Raw genomic sequence first — 17,624 nt, 5'->3', positions numbered from 1 at the left:
TACCTTTACAACCAGTGAATTCTGATTCGTACATGATTTTTGCAGGTATTCCAGACATGTGACCTCCTTCAACTATAACAGTGTTTAGTTTGGTCTCTTCAGTTATGAATAAAAAAGTTCATTTGGAAAAATTATTCCTACATCATTTGTAATTCATCTAAACGTGGCATTATTGGTATGGGGGTGAATACTTTTACAGGTCACAATGGACTCGGACACACACTTGGACATTGCAATAGTCTCGCATCCCCTTCAGGGCCAGACTAACCAATCTCAAGGTGGAAATCTCAATGCTTGGTCATTCTAATGTATCGATATGAGAGCAATTTTACAAAGGTAAGGGATCATTAGAGAAGTAAGGGAGGAAGAGTGGAATAATGAAAGGAGAGATGTGGACGGGACATGATCCATCACCCAGGTGGGTCAAGGGTGTTGAAAACACAAAAAGGTTTACTGGAAATGACAGAAAGAAGCAAAGACAGAAATGAAATTCGAAAAGGAAAGGGAATGTTAGAATACAGGTAAAGAAAGAAAACAACAAAGGCCACAAAAGACAAATGTACTTCACAGAAACAATGCGACCAGAGACGTGTGTATTGATCATGAGTATTTCCTTTCCTGCAAATTACACAAAGTACAAACTCAATGAAAACCTACCTGTCTTGTCTGGATTTGTTCAGGTTAATCCTGTTTGTAATTTAAAGTGCAGACGTCATCTTGCTTATCTGAATTGTAAACCAATCGAGTAAACAGATGTAATCTGAGCACACCTGCTGTGCCATTCCTTTATGACGTCATCTGCACAGCAAACTCAGCACTTTTTAATCCCCAAACTCAGCGAACCTTTGTGCTTGTGTTTATTCCACGTTTTGCCATCAATGAGTGAGTATGTGTTTATATGTTCATTCTAACATGTTTCATTCTTTGGTGTGTGTGTGTGTGTGTGTGTGTGTGTGTGTGTGTGTGTGTGTGTGTGTGTGTGTGACATGTGAATGTGAATGTGTATGTGAGTGTGTGTGAGAATGTGTGTATGTGTGTGTGTGTGTGTGTGTGTGTGTGTGTGTGTGTGTGTGTGTGTGTGTGATATGAGTGTGATATGAGAGTGTGATATGTGAGTGTGATATGTGAGTGTGTATGAATGTGTGTGTGTGTGTGTGTGTGTGTATGTGAGAATTTGTGGGTGTGTGTGTGTGTGTGTGTGTGTGTGTGTGTGTGTGATATGTGTATGTGCGTGTGTGTGTGTGTGTGTGTCTGACATGTGAATGTGAATGTGTATGTGAGTGTGTGTGAGAATGTGTGTGTGTGTGTGTGTGTGTGTGTGTGTGTGTGTGTGTGTGTGTGTGTGATATGAGTGTGATATGTGAGTGTGATATGTGAGAGTGTATGTAAGTGTGTATGAATGCGAGTGTATGTGTGTGTGTGTGTGTGTGTGTGTGTGTGTGTGTGTGTGTGTGTGTGTGTGTGTGTGTGTGTGTGTGTGAGTGTGTATGTGAGAATGTGTGTTTGTGATATGTGAGTGTGATATGTGAGTGTGTATGCGAGAGTGTATGTAAGTGTGTATGAATGCGAGTGTGTGTGTGTGTGTGTGTGTGTGTGTGTGTGTGTGTGTGTGTGTGTGTGTGTGTGTGTGTGTGTGTGTGTGTGTGTGTGTGTTTGAATAACAGCTGTATTATAAAAAAATAAACAGCGAAGGTGAGTGCACATTCTCGTGACTCTTCTGTTCCATACATCTTATTATAATGGAGCAAACGTTTATTACCTGCACTCGCGAAGCGAAAAGCGGAGTTAAGCATTCAGGTACGTACGAGTCTGCATTTCAGTAAAGTAAAGTGTGTGCCATGCCAGCATTTTAAAAATTCATTTTCTCAGCAACCGTTAGTCCGATTGACATGAAATTTTCACCATAGGAGCGCCTCCGACTGTAGATTTATTTAGTGAATATTATGACGTCCTAGGTCACGTGGTACAGGCGCCATCTTGGACAAATTTCGCACCTCTATATCTCTGCAACCACTCCATGGAAAAAATTGAGACCTGGCTCATTGTCACCGACTCCCCATGGCGAATAAGATATGTTAATGATGATGTCATCGGTGCCTTCGTTTTGACGTCATAATTCGACAAATAGAACACTTATCCATCCAATCATTATTTAAAAATTTTCAGCAACTGTTGGGCTGATGAACACGAAATTTCACCATAGGAGCACCTCCTCCTTTAGAATATTTTAATGATAATCATGACGTCATGGGTCATGTGTTACAGGCGCCATCTTGGAAAAATCGAAAAACGTTGCACCTCTGTATCTCCAAAACCGCTCTATGGAAAAAATTGAAACGTGGCTCGTTGTAAATACTACATATGGGGAATAGGTGTTGTTAATGATGACGTCATTGGTGCCATAATTATGACGTCATAATGCGACAGGAACAACGCTTAGTCTGATCATTTTGAAATTTATTGAGCATGATGTATGCAACAATTAATTGGAGAATATAAATTTATGATGTCATTGCTCACGTGGTCTGGCAGCCATATTGGATCAAAAAAAAAGAAACGTTCAAAAACAGAAGTGTTGGCTCACACCAAGTTGACTGCGCAGGGTAAGTATTCTATGAATACCATCTAGTTTAACCTAAATATGGGGCCGTTCAAAAATTACATAATGCTGTTTCTTTAGGGAGACGCGACGCATACTGTGCATGCTGACGGGCTTGAACCGTACTCTTAATTTTTATTTGACATATGATTAGATTTTTGGGGGTCCGTCATCATGAGTAACACTCGACCGAAACAAAGCCAGAAAACCAAGATGGTGATCATACTATTTCGTCTTGGTGTCATGGTGGGTGGAGTCAAGTGATAAATGTGGGTGGGGTCCAGCAGCTGTCTGACCAATGGGTGCACATTTCAAAAATCGATCCCCAATAAGAACTACAACAGCAGCAACAACTATGTGGAGCACTTGTAGACCTGCAGCACGGTGCAAGTAACTAGAGCTTCCAGGGAAGCAGAACTCAAAAGAACTGACTGGACAACTTTAAAGTAGGTCATTTGTCTGTACTAGATTTGACTTAAAGAAAAGCCAGCAACCTTGTGTAATAATTTTAAGGTCCTTGTATCCTTATACTTGTCATATGCCGGCCTATGGCGGCCATTTTGTGACAGATCGGGTTGACATGCGATAGCAACCTACCTTGTGTGGTAAGAGTCTCACACACCAAGTTTGATCAAAATCCATAAATATTTGTGGACGTTAAAGTCTTAACGTCGTTTCGGAGCTGAAAACAATATGGCGGCCTATAGCGGCCATTTTTTGACGGATCTGGTTGGAATGCAATAGCAACCTACCTTGTATGGTAAGGGTTAAACATTCTAAGTTTGATCAAAATCTGTTAATATTTGTGGACGCTAGAGTGTTAACGTCGTTTTCATGACCAAAAACAAAATGGTCACCTAAATCCGCCATTTTTCAACGGATCGGGCTGAAATGTAATACCAACCTGGTCCTTGGGGTAACGATGCTGCATGTCAAGTTTGATCAGAATCGGTTGATATTTGTGGACGCTGGAGTGTTAACGTCAAAAAGTTAATGGACGACAGACGACAGACGACGACGACGACAGACGACGGACACCGGAGGGTTCAGTATGTGATGAACTCAACTGGACAGTAGTCCAGTTGAGTTAAAAATGGAAACTCAGAAGGCGGTGGGCTTAGGGCTAGGGCAGGGTTAATGGGGGTCGAACATATTGTTGCTGTTCTAGGATGGCACCGAAGGCAATGGCACATAGCATACAGGTCCTCACATAGTTATTTCCATAAATATAAGATTCGATTAGTCCCTTTCCCCATGTGTAGTGGGTTAGAATGTCATACAATACGTTGGTGAGGGTTAGAGAGGCTTCCCCCTTTCACCCCATTTCCCAGGGGTTCATTGTAAACCCTATACGAGCTTTGGGGCTTGTAGTGTAGCAGCCTAGCAAACCTGTTGTGCATTTTGTGATACAAGCACCAAATTTGGCACAAATGTACATTAATATGTTGCGAACATTTTCAGATATTGGGCCACTTGAAATTCCGTAATTTTTTTTTTCAAATTTTTTCAAATTTCGTAATTTCAAATTTTTCGGGTGACACCGTCACAATTTCGGTCTTCGAGGCCGGCCGATATAGTGGGGCGGCTTAGCCCAAATATTCAAAAGAATTGTGCATTTTGTGATACAAGCACCAAATTTGGCACAAATGTACATTAATATGTTGCGAACATTTTCAGATATTGGGCCACTTGAAATTCCGTAATTTTTTTTTTCAAATTTTTTCAAATTTCGTAATTTCAAATTTTTCGGGTGACACCGTCACAATTTCGGTCTTCGAGGCCGGCCGATATAGTGGGGCGGCTTAGCCCAAATATTCAAAAGAATTGTGCATTTTGTGATACAAGCACCAAATTTGGCACAAATGTACATTAATATGTTGCGAACATTTTCAGATATTGGGCCACTTGAAATTCCGTAATTTTGTTTTTCAAATTTTTTCAAATTTCGTAATTTCAAATTTTTCGGGTGACACCGTCACAATTTCGGTCTTCGAGGCCGGCCGATATAGTGGGGCGGCTTAGCCCAAATATTCAAAAGAATTGTGCATTTTGTGATACAAGCACCAAATTTGGCACAAATGTACATTAATATGTTGCGAACATTGTGTGGTCAGCAATGAAGACGAGAGTCTGAATTACATGTATGCAAAAGACCTTGTGAACCAGTGAAGCAAATACATGGGTAAGCATGAATTAAATCTAGGGCATGATATAATTTCCATGATGTTTACCTCTACACTCAATGGTGGAAGGAGGTAATGTTTTGATCCCAGCTTGTCTGTACGTCTGTTTGTCTGTTAGTCCACAAAATTCCAGACAAAGCTTGTAGTCGTGGTAGTTGTAGTGGTAGTGGTGATAACAGAAATTGTTATATAGAACTGAACTTATATTATTATTATATGCAGAAAATAACTTCATTTCTATATGCCCTGCAGTGGACAGGTTAATTGGTTTATGCACTGAAGGGGTCACCCTGGTGTGCACTGCTGTGTTCTGCCTCACTGAGTTGTTCAGGTATGATGTACTCAGCACAAGCTTCCGGTCGGCCCGGAGGTGGGGGTGCGGGGCCTGTCACGGAACGTCAAAACAAACGGCCTGCCGGGGCCGCCCAAAAGTCGGGCGTGAGGGGCGCGTCCACTAATGGAACGCCTCTCGTTTCCCAGATCGAGGGCCACGTGGTCAGGAGAACCTCGTCCCTTCCGGTCACACTTTGCCTATCGGCCGGCCTCGAAGACCGAAATTGTGACGGTGTCACCCGAAAAATTTGAAATTACGAAATTTGAAAAAATTTGAAAAAAAAAATTACGGAATTTCAAGTGGCCCAATATCTGAAAATGTTCGCAACATATTAATGTACATTTGTGCCAAATTTGGTGCTTGTATCACAAAATGCACAATTCTTTTGAATATTTGGGCTAAGCCGCCCCACTATTGTGCTGTGCAATGCACGCACTAATTTGCATATTGCGCCAAAAGCTGGTTTGAATCGTGCGCCAGAACCCAACAGCCACTTTCCCTTATCCCCCCTCAATCTTCCCTTACACAACCCCATATGGACACATCACTTAGCTTTCATTAAACACATTTTTAGTTACACTTGATTTTGGTTATATTATAATTTGCACGTTACGTTTATATGACATTAAGACATTGTACACGCCATTCATTACCACCCGACCCGAAAACCTCGCCACTTCACTCGCCAGAACCATTGCTTCAACCACCCGGAGCTGCTCACCTTCATAATCATCATCACCTCATCTATCCAACTATGGTTGCATGCCGTGACTTGGAGGCACAGGAAGAGTAGTGAGCAGCAGCAAACGCCTCCATAACAGCCAGGCGCTAATTGGCCATTTAGCGTCCTGTGGACATTTAGTCGCTCCGTCTGTCCTTCCAAACAATTACGTGCTCCCAGTATTCGCCCCGCGGCGAGAACACGTCGTTAGTCCTAAACCCATGTTAATCGCAGAGCTCCGTCCCTTGGCGCGTCTGAAGGACCGTCTGGTGAAAATCGGCTGCGAAGGTCTGGCGAGGGTAAGGCTAAGCGGGGATGCACCAATCGGCATCCCGGATTCCACCAAGAGAACTCTTGATCCACTCTTTTGCCCCGTCCCGCTAAGGGATTATAAAAGAGCTGCAGAGCAGACCCTCGGTGCGTTCTTGGCTTTGGTCCTAGCTTCGCTGATCGACTGGTGTTGGCTTCGTGGAAGGACGATTGGGGTTCGAGAGGTGGTACTGACTTTGTGGGTCGAGCTGGAAGTTGAAGCATTGGGACAGACGGAGCGAGCGCATTACCAGGCACATGTTAGGGCCGAAGCCAAGCCACGCTTACACATATCTTTTAGGTTATTTATCTCATGCATTCTTTTCTCAGCTAATTTTATTTTATCGTTCTCCCTTGAACGCAGACTCACCATCGATAAAGAGGGCATCAACGATTGGCGGTGTTTCCGCAGCCCGACTCCTCTGGAGTGACCACCACTGATAATGAACCTTCACAGTTTTTCTTGCACCACACTCATTTACACATATGACACCCTGCATTCTCTACATTCATGCACCCAAGATACCACAAGCATTGCTCCCCTTTTTACCCCCTCCTTTAGCGTTTGGGTCACGGAAGCACAACTGCTTCTGTCTGGTAAGCAAGAGGCTGTTGGCCCACATACTTTCTCTATCTTCTGTTTTCTTCTTCCCCCGCAGATGGTCTGATGGGTAACCTGTATTGTGTATAGCCGGTAGGTAAGGCATAGGATTAAGTTTGCATCTCGTCCATTTCCTTTGCTTTGTAAATATCGCTGCACTCTACGTACAGCAACTAAAAACGGATGAAGTGCAGAACATATTCCTGTGCCTTACCTACCGGATATACACAAGACATGGGTACCCTATCAGACATCCATGGAAGGGACATAGGTATAGAAAGGCCAACCCTGGGTGTGAATACGGCTGCCGATTGGCACATTACCACTTTCCGGAGGGTTAGCCTCGCCCACACAAGACCTCTAGCACGACTTGTGCTCACTCTGCCCTCCAGCCGCGCCACACGAAGGTTCTCCTCGATTAACGTGGGCTCGTTCTTTGGACATATGACAGGTGCGGGGCAAATGCCAGGATCTCTAATTGTTTGTACGGGCGAACAACGGAGAGAATGAGGTGTCAACGAGGTGCCAGCGGCCAATTAGTGCCTCCTGTAGTGAGTGGTCTTTTAACGAGGAGAGTGTAGCCCAACACCGCCGGTGTTGTTCGATTATGGAAGCGGATTGCGAGTTATCTGTGTGGTGGAGGTGACATCGTGGCTCTCTGGTTGTGGTGTTTTCGGGTCTTGGAGCAATGAAAAAGCGAGTATAATGACAATGCAATGTATCTAACGTGAAATGAAAACCAAGTGCAAATAAAAATGTGTTCTAACAAGTCATAAGGGTTGTGTAATAATTGTGGGGTTTAGTACCATCCAACTTGCACATGGGTGCTTCTCTCTGCTGTATATTTTTACATGATGAGTGTCAAGCAAGGAAGCAGCAAATAACATTTTAAAAGTTTTTGGAATGACTCGGCCGGGGTTTTAACCACCAATCTCCCAGACTCAGAACAAACACTCGAACTAACCATTACACCACAAAGACTGGGCTTTCTACTGACTGCTGCTCTATAAAGGCCTAAACATACAAAGTGGACCTATCATAACTTTGGCTTTTATTTATTGGCTTCCTCAATATCCAATCTTTGGCAGCCAAAACAGCGAAGCATTTCCTCTGCACATTCACTGTAAGTCAAAGGACATTAAACTTTTCATTCCACTACAAACTAAGAGAATAAAAGAATTTGTCTCTTTAAATTACGGTCCACCAGCAACAGTATCCGGCGTTGCCTGGTCCCTCCTCGCACCCCTTCCACTGCCTCCTCCCATCCCAGCCCTTCCCCCTGCCTCCTCCCATCCAACCCAATCCCCAGCCTCCTCCCATCCCAACCCTTCCCCTGCCTCCTCCAATCCCAACCCTTCCCCTGCCTCCTCCCATCCAACCCAATCCCCAGCCTCCTCGCATCCAACCCAATCCCCAGCCTCCTCCCATCCCTTCCCCCTGCTTCCTCCCATGCAACCCAATCCCCAGACTCCTCCCATCCAAACCCTTCCTTCTGCCTCCTCCCATCCCTTCCCCCTGCCTCCTCCCATCCAACCCAATCCCCAGACTCGTCCCATCCCATCCCAACCCTTCCCCTGCCCCATCCAACCCCTTCGTCTGCGTCTTCCCATCCCAACCATTCCCCTCCCTCCCCCTCCTCCCACCCCTTCCCCTGCCTCCTCCCATCCCACTCCACCCCTCGCTAACCCCTCCTCCCACCCCTCCCTCCAGACTACCATACTTTCCCCGCGACAGGTGATGGCTCGTGTGTTTATAAGTTATGAATTGTGAAAAATGTGTATAATCGTTGTAAAAAATGTGATCCTAGCATGTTTTGTCTCGATTAACCTTGGGAACTCAGAGAAGAAGGCAGCCATTACCAAGTAGCTTGTGGAGCACTCACCAAGTGGCTTAAGCACTCAAGCAAGCACTCCAATGAAACATTGATGAGGAATGACTGATCGTGTGTTTGTAAGATATTGAGTAACAGTTATAACCGACACGTCACTGTGTCCAGCAGACAGAAAGCAACTGAGTTTGACGTCCCAAAGTGTGAAGCGGCTTTGCTTGGATACTGACAGTTGGTTGGGTTTCTGGGCCTTTGGTGAAAAAGGCGTGGCTTGGCTAAAAGGCGGTGCTTATGAAGCTTGGCGAGAAGTGGAAAGGCGTGGCCTATAGAATGGGCAGCGCTTATGGCCTATAGACACAAACTCAGCTTTATCCCGATATACAGTCACGTGAAAAAGTAAGTACACCCCATGTAAAGTTTTGACTTTTTCACCATATTTCAACATACAGCTATTTGATCTTCATTTCAACAATATTGATAGATAAAGATAAAGTAAGTACACCCTATTATATCAGATAAAGGTGATATAATATAACAAATATCATGAAACATTTACATTTTGTAGTCCATTGTATAATTTAAATAAACATAAATGCAAATTTCGCATGTGGAAAAAGTAAGTACACCCTTGGCTCCAATAGGTGGTATTGCCCCCTTTGGCAGAAACAACCTCAAGTAGGCATTTCTTATAACTGTCTACCAGTCTCTGACATCGACTGGGAGAAATTTTTGCCCACTCCTCCATGCAGAATTCTTTCAGCTGTGCGATGTTTGAGGGGTTTCTTGCATGCACAGCTCGTTTCAAATCCCACCACAACATCTCGATGGGATTTAGATCCGGGCTTTGAGTTGGCCATTCCAGAACCCTCCATTTCTTTCTTTTCAGCCATTCCTTGGTGGATTTACTAATATGTTTAGGGTCATTGTCATGTTGCAAGGTCCACCTTCGGTTGAGCTTCAACTTTCTGCAAGATGGCCTCACATTATCCTCAAGCACCCTCTGGTACAATGAAGAATTCATAGTGGTTTCTATGAGGGTGAGCTGCCCAGGCCCTGATGCAGCAAAGCTGCCCCAAACCATAATATTTCCACCACCATGCTTTACAGTTGGTATCAGGTTCTTGTGGTCAAATGCTGTCTTTGGTTTTCGCCAAACATGTCTTCTGGTACTGTGGCCAATTAGCTCTACATTTGACTCATCTGTCCAGAGCACATTGTTCCAGAAGTGCTGGTCTTTGCCGAGGTGTGCATTGGCAAACTTTAATCTTGCCCTGATGTTCTTTCTGGACAGCAAAGGTTTCCTCCTGGCACACCTCCCATGCAGATCAAATTTGTGCAGCCTCTTCCTAATGGTAGACTCGTGCACTTTGACATCAACAGTGGCAAGAGCTACCTGTAGGTCCCGTGATGAGATTCTAGGGTTCTTCGAGACTTCTTTCAGCATCTTGCGGTCTGCTCTCGGGCTGAACCTGCTGGGGCGGCCTGGCATGAACAAGTCGGCAGTTGTTTGGAATCTTCTCCACTTGAAGATGATCTTCCGGACAGTCGAATGATTGATTTCAAATTGTTTGGAGATCTTTTTAAATCCCTTCCCAGACTCGTAGGCATCTATAACCTTCTTTCTGAAGGCCTCAGAGAGCTCTTTTGATCAAGGCATGGTGACGCCGCACACTTCAACAACAAAGAGCAAACCAAACTAAATGTCTGAGGTTTAAATAAGACAGGTTCCTCCAAGATCCTCTCTAACGATATTCTAATCATTTGCACCTGAGCTGGTGCACCTGATTCTAATTTTAGGTATTTGAAGTGGTGATAAATGTAGGGGTGTACTTACTTTTTCCACATGCGAAATTTGCATTGATGTTTATTTAAATTATACAATGGACTACAAAATGTAAATGTTTCATGATATTTGTTATATTATATCACCTTTATCTATCAATATTGTTGAAATGAAGATCAAACAGCTGTATGTTGAAATATGTTGAAAAAGTCAAAACTTTACATGGGGTGTACTTACTTTTTCACGTGACTGTGTATATATATTGTTGCGAATATGGAATTTGACCTCCATATCCGCTTGTAAATATTCCCCTATCTTCTCCGATACTCCCCAACTCTCCCCTTACCCCATTCCCTAGTCCCATTGTCTGTAAACAACACCCATTAGAGCCGATCTTCCCCTTCATTCCCCCATTAAATGTCGTGCCCAGGTCCCCCGCACCACACGTAGACAATTATAGGACATCTTGCTAGTTATTCTTAATCTATGTCAGTTAAGGACTTGTTTCCATTAATTATGACTCTTCGTTGCACCAGAATGTGATGATATGGCACCAGTAGGAGTTTAGGACCTTCCCATACCTCCCCGCATCTCTTCCCATCATCTCAAGCTCCAACAACAACCACAACAACAGCGGCTTTGCGTCCTCACTCCGGCTCGGTTGGCCGCCATTGAACATGTGCTCGACGGGGTTACCCAGAAGGGGGCTCCCTGTCGGCCCCTCGTCAAGGGCGGAGCCGGTAACCCCCGCACCCAATGAGAAGCCATGGGCCGATGCCATATGGGGCGGAGCTAACGAGCGAGGGCGTGACTCCCCGCCGGATATACGCGGCCCCGCGCCGGACGTGACGTCAGATGCGCCCCGAGCTTGGAAGACAAGACGCCACCCTCCCGAGCGCTGAGCGACCTCCCCGGCATCTCCACCAAAGTCGCGACCCACGAGCGCTGAGCGACCTCCCCGCATCTGCTGGACACCACCGTACGCGATTCTGTCCCTGAGCCAGGTGCACCTGAGCCATCGACTGCCGCTTTCCTGGCCATCAAACCCCGTGTGAGTGAGCCTTGTCCCGTTTATCTGTGGTCTGTCTAGGGTTAATATAAGAGTGTGTTTAAGTGCCCACCTTCCTATGTTTCCCTCTTGTCCCTGTAATCTAACCTTTTCCGCCTTAATATAACCTCCTCCGGAGGTCTTGAGAACTGAACCCCTGGTGTCGTATTGTGTCATTATAACCCAGCCGGGTGTCTTCTCTTTCCTATTGAGCCAGCGTAGCGCGATTAGTCAACATTCGGGCACAATCGGGTAACTTGTACGGATACGGCGGCCATCCCGCTCGGCCCACCATACCATCAAAGTCGTATCTGTAACAATTGGTGTCGGGAGTGAGATTCGAGGCCCGACCAAATTTTGAAGAAAAAAAACGAATAGAGGAAAAAAAAAAATTTGGTCAAAATTTGGAGCGGCCGAAATTTGTTTTGTTTTACGAAAAACCGAGTTTTGAAAGTCGCGCTATGGCGGATCAAGACGGCTGGGGTCCGGTAAAGGAGAGTGAGGTAGGGTCGATCCAGGACCAAATTGAGGGACAAGAGGAGAGCGAAGCAGTGAGGGCGGCAGGTTCGCAAAATAGCGCCGTCACGCACGAAGTAGCGGGCGCGCAAAAAGGCGCCTCGCACGAGCGTGCGGTAGCCGAGCCGGCTGTATCAGCGGGCTTTAACATGCAGCCGATTGACATGCAGGCCCTCATTGCGCAGTTACAGGCAGCTGTACAGATGAGTATGGGGAGCCAAATTGAGCGATTGGGTGAGCGGTTGGGAAACCAAATGGGGGTAATGAGGGACGAAGCGAGGGCTCAGAGTGAGCAAATGGGGGTAATGAGGGACGAAGCGAGGGGTACCAGTGAGGGATTAGACAATAATTTTAAGGGATTAGACAATAATTTTAAGGGATTAGACATGAAATTTGGGAAATTAGACGATAGATTAGGGGAAATACAGGAGGGGTTAACGGGGGTAGAAAACAGAATGGCCGCTCAAGAGAATCAAATGGAAGGGATGCAAAAAGGGTTAGAGGGGTTAGAAAACACCATGGAAGGCAAATTGAGGGACATGAGGGACCAAGCGGAAAGGGAAGTTAACCAAATGGGGCAGCAGATAGAGGGGGTCAGAATGGGGGTAGAAACCAAACTGGATGCTCACAGGGAGGAAATGGAGCAGATGAGGGTGGCATCTGGGCAGGAGATGCAAGTGATGGGAGAGGAGATCAGAAGAGGAGTGAGTGAGGAGGTCGGAGGAGTGCGCGAGGAGGTGAGGCACTGTAAGGAGCGCATGGAGAAAGAGGTGAGAAAGGGGACTGTAAAATTGCAAGGTGGTATAGAGGAGTTGACGCTGGGAGTAGAACAACTGACAGTGGGACAAAAGGAGCTGGGGGACCAGGTAAAGAAGAACACAGCGGTAATAGAGGGTTTAAAATCGACACAGAAGGAGATGAAAAAGGACGTAGGGGTAATTAAAAAAGAGTGCCAGACGGTACATGAGGACCTGACGAGGAAAATGGACAAGGTGGTAGAGGTAATGGAGGTTAAAGAGCGGGAGGTGCGGGAGCAAATAGAAAAAAATAAAGTGGAGTTAGAGGAAGAACTTAAAGGGGCGCACGAAGAGATGAAGGAGATGAAGCAAAAATTAGAAGAAGTGGAAGAAGGGGTGAGCGAAATTAAGAAGCGACGGAGAGGGGATAAGAAAGAGATAAAAGAGGAGATAAAAGAATTGGTCCAAAGTCTGTGTTTGGATCGTGATGATGTGCTCATTAACCGGATGAGGGATTCGCAGGTGATGGAGGAGAAGCGAAGAGAAAGAGGACCCGGTGTAAGTGGTGACCAATATGGTCGTGCGTATGATGCGCCAGGTGATTTAATAAGCTTGGGGGTCGAGATGGACCCGGGTGTTCGTGAGAGGCCACTGGTGAAGTGTGCGAAAGGTCTGGTGTGCGAAAAAGGAGGTGTGCGAGAATGTCCGACCATGGGGTGTGTGAGGAAAAAGTGCACGCCGAGGAGTGAGTGTGCCGTCAGGAGTGAGCCGGTCGGAGCGCGTGTGCGAGGGGGTACATGGAAGCGCGGTGTGGTGAGTGTTACGGAGGAAGTAACGAGAGAGTGTACACCTGTGGTGAGTGTTACAGAGGGTGTAACGGGAGAGTGTGCGCGAGAAAGGTGTGTGACGGACAGGTGCACGAGGAAAGAGTGCGCTGTCAAGAGTAAGGGTGAGTGCGTTGTCAGGAATGGAGGTGAAAGTAGTGAGAGTGACATGGAGCGTGAGTTAGTTGTGACAGGTGAGCGAGGATGTACACCTGGGATGGAAGGATGTACACCTGGAATGGTAGAGCGTGAGTGGGAATGCACGCTGGAGTTGGTGGTGAGGCACGTGGTTGGGTGTGCGAATGAGAGCACACCTGTGATTGTCACAGAGGAGGTGACCGAGGAGGGGGCGCGAAGAGGTGTATTGGTGAGGTGTGCTACCAACGAGTGTGTGCCAAAGTGTTCGGTGGTCAGGTGTGTGACCAAGGCGGTGAGTGGAATGGGTGTACCTGGGTGTGTAAGGAACGGTACGAGGGGCATGGAAACGGCTGGATGTGTGAGCAAGGAACGGGCTGCGGGATGTAAGCGTCCAGGTGAAGCATCGACGTTAGACGGGATAGAGTTTAGAACGACTTATAGCCGAATCGGGCCCTCGGTGCGTGCTGGGCCTCGCTTTGAACGGCCGCGTCCGTGCTCCACTAGGCGGAGCTTGCAGCCCGATAGGAAGGGTCGTCATGGCGACCACCTTTTGGTGAGACGTGCCGGCAGGTCTAGATCGGGGCATTGGATGGCTCCGTGCCGAGATGGTGCGTGGGATCTCGGCCCGGGTAAACCTCCTTCCCTGCACCGAATGCGGGACGCACCCAGCCGCTGGCACAAAACAACCAGCATCCATTGTTTGGCTTTACGAAGCCGGGCTTTGGACAGGAATTGGCGCACCGAGAGGTATTAGTGAGTCGACTGGGTGATGAGGTTAGTGTTTTGGACCCAAAAATAAGAGAAAAACAAAATTTGATGATTGGCAAGGGATTGGCAGTAGTGATTGGCAGATGATGGGTAGTGATTGGCAAATTTTTAATTTGTTGAAATTTGATGTGCAAAATTGGTAGTGAGAGACCCCCGATGTGGTGGGATGGCAAATCCACCATCCTTCCCATAGGGGGGGCAAAGGAGCACTAGATTATGGGGTGTATGGCAGTGAAAACTAGCCCGGGTGGGTTAGGATATTGATAGGGATCTAGCAAAGATGACCTTAGGTAACGTTAAGTTTAGTTAGTGACTGATACCTGTAGTGGGGACGCAGGTAGATTAGTATGGATGATAATGACGAGGGAGCGCAATAGTTTAAAGGGACGACTGGGAAGCGCAAGTTTCAGAAGGGAGTAGTTAGCTGAGATGATGCCGTGTGTGTGAGAATTGAACAGGTGTGATTGCACAGGTGTGCAACTGGACAGGTGTGTGGAGCAGTGTATGAGTAGTGAGTGTGTGGATCAGCGCGAATGCGCTTGGGGAGAGAAGGGTGCAGGTGGCACCAGGTGTGAGAGCACAGGTGTGCAAGTACAGGTGTGTGGAGAGAGTTGGAGTAAGTGGTACGGAGTGGTGTGCATGGTGCGAAGGTGTGGATGGGGGAAGAGTGGACCCCTTTCACGAGCACCCGGGGCGGGTAGTGTAAGTGTTAGGTAGAGGGTGCAGGTAAATTGTGGTTGGATATTGGCATTTGTGGTGCGGTTGCAGAATGGTGTTGTGAATGGGTGCATTAGTGTTGTGGAAATGGCTGGGCGTGTAGCCTGTTAGTGTGTGTAGTTGGTTGGGCACTCCACCACTGTGGGGATGTCGGCCAGGTGAGGCCGCAGGTGGGCTCTGGGAGCCGGTAGTTGTGAGTGGGTGCCTGAGGATCCCGGGTGTGGATCGGGCAGCCCAGTGCCAGAGAGGGCACGGAGTGGGGAGAGAGCCAGAGGGCCTTCCCCAGGTAGTTAGGTTAGGGTGAGGAGCAGGTAAGCTCGGAGGCAACTGCAGTGGTGGAGGTGTGCAGGTGGGTAGACCCACTGGGAGAGGTACACGCCGCAGCCCAGAAATTGTGCGAGGGCACCGGGAGATGAATCGGGGGAGTGAGACCCCAAATTGAAGAGCACCACAGTTTGGCCAATGGGAATTGGTTTTTAGAACCCATAGTGTAAGAGGGCCAATGGTTTGGCAGGGAAAGACCCCGGGTAGTGTAAAGTTGTTAAAGTCATTTAGGAGATAGTTAGGATTGATGAACCTGTCGCACCATACGCAGCCACTTGCCTGTGGTGATGATGATGACTCCACACCTGTGTTTTCTTTGTTTGTTGCAGGAAATGAGATTGCTGTGAGGATTTGTGAGACGCATCACGACGTGGATGAGACATTGGGGTGATTCCATCTCTCCCTCCCTAGGAGGGACTGATGATGAATTGGTGATGGCAAATTTTGATGTTCAGTTGGAGATGGCAAATTTTGATGAGAGTTGAAAATGGCAAATTTGATTGGTTAGGAGGGAGAGAAGACGAATTTGGTATATGGGAGGAACGGGGAAGACAGTAGGGATGTTTGTTGATTTGTAAAGTAGATGTTTATGGGTAGTGTTGTGTTTTGTTGATACAGTAAGGGGTAAGGGAGGGGCCATGTAGGTTACCTGGTGGGGGGGGCGTACGGTAGGAACGTACCTGTCTCACCTGGTTCCCATGTGCCCCCAGTGTGCATCACCTTGCATTGCGTGCACTTTTGCGCCTTTACCACCTTGCTCACTTGTCTTGTTTTTGTCTCCCACCTCCGAGGATCTGGCTTTGGGGTAGAGAGAGAGGAGAGAGAGGAGAGAGAGGTGCTGGCTACGCAGTTGTGGGCCTGCACTTTCGCTGTTCGCTGCCTGGATCGGTACACCATATGGACCGCAATGTTTGTGGCCACCCACAATGGACCGCAGTTCGTTTGCGGCCAAGCACCACCCGGGGATGGACCTATGGGTCAACGTGGCACCTATGCCATACAGGTGAACCACTTTTAGTTAACCACCAAGTGCACCACAAGAAGAGCAAGAGACACCTGCAGGGTTAGGGGTTGTTGAAGTTATTTTTATTCCAATGAACAATGGTGACTGCACCGATTGGTGGTGGGGTGGTGCTGTTGATGCTCGGGAAAGGGTGCTCTGCACGTTATTAAAGGCCGTCGGCCACAGAGCACTCGTGGGTTGGTGTATCGATGTTGGCAAGCGCGCTCTCTCTATGCATAACATCTGCATGTGTTCCTCCAAAAACAGGTCCTGGATCGTAGTGTAAATAGCAGCGTAGTCTTGTAAATAATGCTCCCTACCGGCTGTATGTTTAGTTTGAGAATTCTTTCCGGATTCGGTTATCCTGTGGGTGTGTTTCTGAGAGGAGAAGGGTGCAACGTCGCAGGGGGACATATTTACTCATTTGTGAATATCTATAAAACTGTCGCACTCAGGGTAGAGTTAATAGTAGAGGGAACTACATTGCGTGCCACACTAAAGTAGGTAAAAATTTATCGGGTCGGGACGCCCCGAGGGTAGAGAAGGGTGCAATGTTGCGAATATGGAATTTGACCTCCATATCCGCTTGTAAATATTCCCCTATCTTCTCCGATACTCCCCAACTCTCCCCTTACCCCATTCCCTAGTCCCATTGTCTGTAAACAACACCCATTAGAGCCGATCTTCCCCTTCATTCCCCCATTAAATGTCGTGCCCAGGTCCCCCGCACCACACGTAGACAATTATAGGACATCTTGCTAGTTATTCTTAATCTATGTCAGTTAAGGACTTGTTTCCATTAATTATGACTCTTCGTTGCACCAGAATGTGATGATATGGCACCAGTAGGAGTTTAGGACCTTCCCATACCTCCCCGCATCTCTTCCCATCATCTCAAGCTCCAACAACAACCACAACAACAGCGGCTTTGCGTCCTCACTCCGGCTCGGTTGGCCGCCATTGAACATGTGCTCGACGGGGTTACCCAGAAGGGGGCTCCCTGTCGGCCCCTCGTCAAGGGCGGAGCCGGTAACCCCCGCACCCAATGAGAAGCCATGGGCCGATGCCATATGGGGCGGAGCTAACGAGCGAGGGCGTGACTCCCCGCCGGATATACGCGGCCCCGCGCCGGACGTGACGTCAGATGCGCCCCGAGCTTGGAAGACAAGACGCCACCCTCCCGAGCGCTGA

General features: G+C 47.3%; 1 protein-coding gene across 1 annotated transcript in view; it reads left to right on the top strand.

The window, feature by feature from the left end:
* Window positions 1–788: 788 nt before the first annotated feature.
* The window catches only part of LOC137436453 (protein S100-A1-like), a 126,529-nt gene continuing 109,693 nt past the window's right edge, over window positions 789–17,624 (top strand). Inside the window, exon 1 of the mRNA XM_068130244.2 lies at window positions 789–882. The gene's annotated coding sequence lies outside the window, so the exon portion shown is untranslated. The remainder of the gene's footprint in view (window positions 883–17,624) is intronic.

The sequence above is a fragment of the Myxine glutinosa genome, chromosome 11 (genome assembly GCF_964187855.1).
Source record: "Myxine glutinosa chromosome 11, kmMyxGlut1.1, whole genome shotgun sequence".
Classification (NCBI taxonomy): Eukaryota; Metazoa; Chordata; class Myxini; order Myxiniformes; family Myxinidae; genus Myxine; species Myxine glutinosa.
Note: the sequence above shows the minus strand (reverse complement) of the source record. Positions and strands in the feature narration are given on the sequence as shown.